The sequence below is a fragment of the Melospiza melodia genome, chromosome 17 (genome assembly GCF_035770615.1).
Source record: "Melospiza melodia melodia isolate bMelMel2 chromosome 17, bMelMel2.pri, whole genome shotgun sequence".
In the NCBI taxonomy this organism is placed as follows: domain Eukaryota; kingdom Metazoa; phylum Chordata; class Aves; order Passeriformes; family Passerellidae; genus Melospiza; species Melospiza melodia.
Genome location: NC_086210.1, coordinates 3,524,884 through 3,531,218, shown reverse-complemented (window position 1 = coordinate 3,531,218; position 6,335 = coordinate 3,524,884).

Below are 6,335 nucleotides of genomic sequence, written 5' to 3'. Positions count from 1 at the left end.
GCGACCCGCCTACCAGTGTTCCGGCCATCGGTGAAATACCACTACTCTGATCGTGTTTTCACTTACCCGGTGAGGTGGGGTGGCAAACCCCAAGGGGGGCTCTTCCTTCTGGCGCCCAGCCCCGGGGTCACTAGCAGCCACTCTATTGGATAGTGAACCCCCATCTCCCAGTTGCTCTATCGACCGGTCTGCCTGCAGGCACAGGAATGAGGCTGAGCACTCAGACATTTCTTAGTGACTTAATCAGCCATCCTATCTCTCTTTTCCCTTGAGGGCCCCTCAATACATACAGTATCCTCCGCACACCAGCAGGTCCTTTTCTGTCTCCGCAGGAGGCAAACCGAGACAAGGAGAGCTCCTCTGGGAAAATCCCAGGGTGAGCTTTGGAGGTCCGTCTATGCCTCTCTGCCCCTGTGGGGACAGAGATGATTCCTCCTACCTGGCTCGCCAGTGCCTGTTTTGTGGAGATAAACCAAACTCCACAATTTTGTGAAAGTTGTAAAGACGGTATGTTTATTACAGCGCTGGATGCATGTGGAGATTACTCTCCTTAAAAGACATGCATACTTCTGGGAATTTCAGGTCCCTTTTTATCCCCCTCTCAAATACATATTCATACAATTTTACAATAGGTTCATACATATTCATTTTCACAAATTTCGCCATTTCCACATTTGCCGCTAGTTCTTCTTTATCAGAAAGAATTCCAGGGTCAGGTTGACCTGCTCTCACAGCAGTCTTTCTGTCTCCCCCCCCTTATCTCTGTCCTTCACTGAAGCAGTTTTTCTGAGCCTAGGCTTCTTATGAGAACAGGCAGTCAGACTAAATAGCTATGTTTTCAAACTACAGACTTAACTCAAAGATGTACATTTCAAAGATGTACATTTCAAACATGCACCTAAATAAAAATGAATTTCGAGTCTGGAGAATTTCTACTCCCTCTCACCACAGCCTCAGCCAGGGACTGGCTCCCAAGGCCTTTGCCATGGCAACCCGGACTGGGACCAGCTGGGATGCTCCGGTCTCCATGAGCCAGAGTATAGGCATGGGATTTCCCTATTTCCTGCTCCGGCTAAAACCGCACTGCCATTCGCTGCCCTCCTACCTCCCATGGAAAGCACAGAAGACAAAGATCCCAGTGTGGGATAAGAACAATTTACTGGGAACAGCAAACAGATAAGGAACAAATAGGAACAGCAACAACACTGATAACAGAAGGGATAAGAAAATCTATTTGCAGGGAAAACTACAACACCACTGTCTCTTCCCAGCCACATATTCACTCCTGCCTGGAAAGGACACCCTTCTACTCAGGGGAGGGAGAGGAGAGAGACAGTCCTATTCCTACCCCTAGCAATGACCTGATGTAGGAGAGAATATAATGACACAACCATGGCCAGACCCTCATGTTCTTGGACTCACATCATGTCATTTGCAGGGACAGGAAAAGGGACAGGTGTCTTCCCAGCATTGATGACAGGGAACATGGATCACCAGGGTTCATCCCAATGGGGGTTGTCCAATGGGAGATGAAGCTGGAGCAGTACAAGAAGCTTTTCCTGAAGTTGGGGCATTTACAGGGCTTCCCTTACTGGTGCCTCTGTTGGTGTTTGATCAAGTGAGATCTCTGGGTGAAGCTCTTTCTACACTTGGGAGACTCATAGGGCGTCTCCCCAGTGTGGATGCGCCAGTGGGTGATGAGCTGGGAGTTGCGGATGAAGCCCTTCCTGCAGTCAGGGTAGCGGAAGAGCTTCCCCTCTGTGTGAATCCGCTCATGCAGAAGGAGATGGAAGCTGGTGTGAAACCTTTTCTGACACTCAGAACACTCGTAAGGCTTCTCCTCAGTGTGGATGCGTTGGTGGGTGACAAGTGCGGAGCTGCAGCTGAAGCCCTTCACACACTCCAAGCACTTGTAGGGCCATTGCCCAGCATGGATCATCTGGTGGCAGATCAGGGTGCTGCTCTGCCTGAAGCTCTTCCCACACTCCAAGCACTTATAGGGCTTCTCCCCATCGTGAAGCTGCTCATGCACCACCAGCTCTGAGCCCTGGCTGAAGCTCTGTCCACCTTCCTGGCCCAGGGTGGGTCTTTCCTCCTCAGAGCACCCTGGGCTGGGTTTGGAGCCCCTCCTCCTGTAGGATCTCCAGGGCTTTTCCTCTCCATTGAAGTCTTGCGCAGTAGAGCCTCTCAAAGTGGCCTCTTCCACAAGGTTCTGATGTGGGAATTTGTCCTCCCTGGTCTCCATCCTCAGCTTCTTGCCTGCGGGTGGAAAGGCAAGGTCAGGATGGGATTTGCCTCTGTGCTACAGGGAAGGGGAAGGAGATCCCCCCAGTGCATCCCTGGCAGGAAGGCATTGCCAGCGGCGTTGTTGTGCAGCTCGGGGCCGTGTTGGGCTGGGAGATGGAGCAGGAGAGGGGGGGAACGGGGCACTGACTTCCTCCTCACCCGCCTGGGTGTCCGGGGGCATAGTCTCAGTTTGAAAAGACAGGTGTCTGCTATGGAAGGCAGGAACCTCCCTTGAAATGGAAAATATTAATCCGCTCCCTCTGAATTGTTATATGTTTAAAATTAAGGGGGTCTCAGGCAAAAATATGGGACTAGTTAAAACAGTTATTGACTAGAAAAAATTTAAAAATACAAATGCAGCTGTACAAAAAAACCCCACTAACTGAATCAGAGTATAACCTTACACCATGTGCGTCAGGGTGCTGGTAGCAGTCCCATTATATGGTGGCTGCAGAGCTCCTGCAGTTACAGATGTGGTTCAGTTGGGATCCTGTAGAAGGGTGGAGCTTTCCTCTGAAGGTCAGTGGTGGTGTTGTTGGGTCTGGTCTTCCTCTGGGAATTCTGTGGAGAAGAAAGCTGCTTCTTCCTCTGGGAATTCTGTGGATAAGAAAGCTGCTTCTGTGAGAATCCAGTGGGAAAAGCTGGCTGTAGAGTTCCAAGGCTGAGCTTATATCCAGGTAGGAATGCTTTGCTCCTCCCCCTGGGCAGAGCATCTCACAATGGGATGATGGAATTTTTATCAATCATATAGTGACACTCAATGGCCCATTAAGAGAAGATATTTCCCAGAGGGGGCATTGGTTGTAGAAGAGATAAAGAAAACTGCTCAATTAACAGATAATACCTGCCCCTCTTCTAATAGATGGGAATTGAAAAACCCCCAGCTACATCTTGCAACCTAAGACAGGCATCTCCATCTTCCTCACAGCCTTCTCCTCCATGCCACCACGATTGGGAATGGAAAATCCTGGTTCTGGAGAAACAAGGGTTTAGCACAGATTGAGATTGAATGTCCCTCTGCCCAAGTCCATCTCTAGAAGTAACCAGCTATCTGTGCTCCATAAAAACCTCCCAAACATCAAGGTTTAGCCCTGAAAATGCTTCCCAGGAGCTGCCTGTCTCTGGTCTCTCCCCTTTGGTGTTTCAGGGTTGCCCCCTGTCCCAGCTGGTGTGGGTCACACTTGGATTAAGGGTCCCCTGTCTACTTGGTCCCCGCCCTCCGCTGCTGGAAGTCCCAAGAAGCAAAACGTTTCCCCTTTTTCCATCTCCTCATTTAGGGATGCTGGGGGGTTTTGGGATCCTAGGGTCCCTACTTTCCTAATTCTCTGCTTTGGAGTGCAGGGGATCCCAGGAGTCCCTCCTTCCCCTCTCCAGGGTCTTGAGGCTCCTGCCAATGGCAGTACTCCCCCCTCTCTGGGCTCCCGACTTTGGGCTCCTGGGGGACACAGGGCTCTGCTCCTCCAGGCTGCCTCTGCCAGCAGTTGCCACTGGGACCCTCCAATGTCCCTCCATGGGGCCTTTTCCGCACAGCCTTGGAGTTCTACATTTTCCAAACATCCCCTCAAAAAAAACCCGCCCAGGAAACCCCCCAGGATATCTGGGCCAAGCTCCCCCCCTCACCGGTCACCTGCGTGATGGCGGGGGTGAAGATCCCATGGGTGGGGATGCGAATTCACGGAGTGCAAGACCTTGTGGTTCCTTCTGCTTTCTCTGATCCTCCTTTGTCCCTCATCTTCCTCTTCCTCCCATTCCCTCCCTCCTCCTCCCCCAGCAGCAGCCACACCCTCGGTGTATCTCAGACATTTCTTCACAGAAATACTTTCTTTCAGATTTCTGTGTCTTCTGGAAGGCAGAGGCCTCAGAAGAGAACATAAACAATTATTATCAGCTGCTGTGAAATGCAACAGGGGCACCTTGATTGGCTCATGTTCCTATGTTTATAATTAGGGGCCAAATCACAAAGTGCAAGCTTGGGACAGAGTCCTTGGACACAACTTTGTTAGAGATTCTTTCTTTCTATTCTTAGCTAGCTAGCAGCAGCTCTGCAACGTTCTCTTTTATTTCTTTTTAGTATAGCTATAATGTATTAGATATCATATATCACTAAATTCAGCCTTCTGATCAAGAAACAAGATTCTCGTCTCTCTCTCACCAGCAGCAACCCGCTCACGTCGCTGTATTATCGGTGCCCCGTTCCCACAGCCCTCGCAGCCTGCGGCAGGAGCGGGGATAGAGCCGGGACAGGTCGGGATGGGCAGCGCGGGGCTCTCGGCTGCTCCCAGCCACTGCGGGTGGGGGGAACCCAGCCTGGGCCAAAGGAGGGGCAAACTGGGAAAACTGGGGGCTGAACATCCAAATTGGGTCTTGCTGGGGACCCTGCCTGGGCGCTGCCAGCCCTTGTGGCTCCACTCAGGAGATCTGGGAGGGGCAAATGCAGAGAGGGCTGGGGGATCCCAGGAGTTTCATCACTGGGAGGGAGTGAGCTGTACTGGGATCATACTGTGATCATACGGGCAGTGACTGGATTTATCCTGGGTTTGTACTGACATCATACTGGGATCATACTGGGAGCAGCTGGACCCCTGCTGGTGGAGACTGTGATCACAATGAGGTGAATGGGATCATAGTGGGATCATACTGGGACTGAGTAGGGGCCTGCTGGGTGCAATTGTGGCCCTGTTGAGGCAAATGGGATATACTGGGAGCAAGTGGGATCATGCCAGGAGCGAGTGGGAGGAACTGGGATCATGCTGGGTGCACACTGGGGGTCATTAGAAGCAACTGGCCTTCCACTGGGATGAACTCAGATTATGCCAGGAGTGACTGGGAATATGCTGGAAGGAACTGGGATATATTGGGAGAGACTGGAACAAAAGTCAGGCTGAAAGGGAGAAACTGGAACCATGTGGGGCACAAGTGGTTCATACTGGCAGCAACTGGGACCACAGTGGGCTCATCTCTGCATTGTACTGGGACTGACTGGATTAACACTGGGAGTTTCTGAGAGTGACTGGGAACACACCATGCACATCATCCCTGGACTGGGGGTGACTGGGAGCAACTGGGAGCACACTGGGAGCAACTGACATAATCCTGGGACTGACTGGGTTGATCTAGCTGCAGGTAACTGGGACCATCCTGGGAGTGCTTGAAAGGAACTGGGATTATTCTGGGACCATACTGGGAATGCTGGCATGTCACAAAGATCATACTAATACATAAAATTTCAATAGTCAATGCGAATTTTATTTCTATATCTTTGATTTGAAAGAAGGTGAGCAAGCAGCGCAGGGTGGCCGAGGAGTCACTGCTCCACTCATGGCACACACTACTTACAAATTCAGTAAAGTATATATACTGTTTTTAAGCTTATAAAGCATTTTCCAATGTGCTTGGTTAATACAAATGAGTAAATATCAGTAAGCTGGAATCAGCAATTTCATCATCTTTCCAGGTGGTTGTTGGCTTCCTGTCTTTCTTGTGCTCGTCTGGAGGGAGGCCCCTTCACCACTGACCACTACAATATTTTGTTAAGCTTTTTATTATATATAAGCATTTAGTCACATTGCAGTCCCTTTAGCTTTACAAGTTCCTCTATTTTATTCTAAGCATCAGCCATCTTTCTACCTCATCTCTTTACTTTACCATACTTCCCCTATTTCAAAGCTTTATTTGGCTATAGAAAGTTTCAAAACCCTTCCTTGTATCTATCCCAAGGAATGCATCCATTTTCCACACAGCAGATACAAGCATTTGCTGATTCCATTGCAGATTGACACAAATCACAAAAACATTTTTCACAATATTGCTCACCAAATTGACGATGTGGCGATCTGCTTCCCTTTGCTCTAGGGCATGTAGAATGTGCTGCTGGCTTATGGTGTCAAAAGCCTTGGTGATGTCCACAAATACAACAGCCAGGGGTTTGTGTTCTCCTTTTGTGACCGAATAATGATTTGCAGGAGTTTCAGATTTTCAGAGCATCCCACTGCTCTTATAAAGCCTGTTTGCCTTGGATTGAGGGTCAAGCCTTGGTCACTTTGGCTGTT